This window comes from Echinops telfairi, unplaced genomic scaffold (assembly GCF_000313985.2).
Source record: "Echinops telfairi isolate 266 unplaced genomic scaffold, ASM31398v2 ScPeMD7_7461;HRSCAF=8499, whole genome shotgun sequence".
NCBI lineage: Eukaryota > Metazoa > Chordata > Mammalia > Afrosoricida > Tenrecidae > Echinops > Echinops telfairi.
Window position 1 is genome coordinate 2,349,255 of NW_022111361.1, and position 2,116 is coordinate 2,351,370.

The window sequence follows — 2,116 nt, forward strand, 5'->3', positions numbered from 1 at the left end:
TCAGCAAGGCTGTTCAGGGGCTTCTTTCAACTACCTCTTTGTGTCAATACCCTTTGCGAACCACGCACTGTCTCCCAGACACTGCAAGATTTCATCTTTGACAGCAATCCCCATAAAGCTGACTTGTGCTCTCCCTCTTCTGAGCGTCCAACCTCTCCTTCCCTGACCCATCAGTCTCTCAGTGTCTCTCATCTCTGCGCCTCAGGTGTGCTCCTCAAAGCCAGGCTGACCCACTTTCCAGAGAGAGCCAGCCGCATCCTCGGGCTGATCGGAACAGAAGGCTGAGGAAATGAGACACAGGGTGCCCACTGCGAGGGGAGTTAAGCTTCTGGCAGGGGTGCGCAGCAGGATCACAGAGGCACCACACAACTTCTCCAGAAAGCCAGTTTTGATCAATGACAGAACAGCCTGGCTCCCGGTGAAATCACCCTGGATTTGTTCAACGCAAACATTAACACTGAAATTAGATAAAATTTACTGCAAATTTAATCTGACATGTTTAATGAAATGTGCTAGGATAATTATGGCACTCAATGGTTCGGTATAAATAGAAAGCCATTCACATATTTGGCGGTAATAACTCTTTCTGGGGTGCTGTGAGTGAAAAGATAAGCCCCTCGATCCTCCTTCCCAAGACAAAGGTCATGGGGACTAAAGAAATCCTCGAAACCACGAGGTTCAGCGCAGCTCCCCGGGTGAGCCACAGGCAGGTTGGAGTGGGAGTGCGGGAGCAATAAACAAGATGTGGGGTTTGGGGGTCGCCTTCACTCCTCCACACATCTATCGCTGGGGAACTCACTCCCTGGAACAGTTTGCAGACCTCATCTTGGCGATATTCTTCATGATCAAGACTGACTCATCTCTCCCACTGCCAGCATTCAACTGTGAGTTGGCACCAGAAGCCCTGCCTGTGACTCAGCATGGCAAGCTGGGGGACCAGCCCTGTGGGTCTGAGCTGTGCCAATGCTTCTCTCATGCTCTCAACTCAGAAGCAGCGCAGGAAGAAAGAAACAGAGGAGAAGAAGAAGAAAAGACCTATGAGCACACATACTCAACCGCAGGCGGGCAGGCAGCGGCCACAACGCCAGTCCGCATCTTCCCTTCTGTTCCTGTCCAGTATGTCCACAGCCTTTTTAAAGAGCTGACCACTGGGCACCCAATGACCCAGATTTTGAAACTCCTGAAATGTGCTTTATTTGTGTGTGTCCCACCACAACAAAAGGTTCTGTGGACAAAAGGACACGCAAATGAAATCGCTTTGAAAAGATGCCCGGTGGTGTCGTGGTTGCAGCAGGCGGACAGGGCTTTCGAATCCCATCAAGGGCGACAGTCTCAGAGACTCACGGGGACTGTTCTGCCCTGTCCTGCAAGGTCACTATGTGCCAGCATCAACTTGATGGCAGTGAGTTTGGGGCTTTTTTATCAACCAAATTAATTTTAGCTTTAATATTTCATCCTAATGAGCCAATTGTTATGGGAATTCTTGAAAAATCTGCTGCTCCCGCACCAGACTGGGCCGAGGTGTGGGGCCTCACACAGTGGCAAGTAGGGATCCAGTCAGAGATCTGTCCGTGCCACTGACATCTGAGCTATCTGTCTTCTCTGACTGTGGGGAGGGGAGTCTAGACTCAGGCACTCCTGTGCCTGCCATGCCACGCACGGGGCTCAGACATCTCTGGAAGAACTTGGCTTTGAGACGCTTGTGATCTAGCACTGGAAGATTTACTGTATTATATAGAACTCACTGCCAATGAGCCACTGCTAAGTCAGGGTGACCCTCGAGGGTAGAACTTGATACAATGGATATATGGATGTTAGAAGAGCTATAAGAGCCCCCAATAAAATGGACTTTTAATTAAAAAATAATAATATTGAAAGCCTTCCACAAACTTTTAAAAGCCTCCTCATATGTGTGTGCATATGTGTTAGTCTGGGTAGACTAGAGAAACAAATCCATGGACAAGGGGAATGTAACAAAGAGGAAGTGCTGAAACGCTGGTGGGAACTGAGCATGATAGTGGGACAGGAGGAAAATCAAGGGAAATAGAGGAAAGAGCTGGGAGGAAAGGGGCATTTATAGAGGTCTAGATAAAGACATGTACATATGCAAATATAT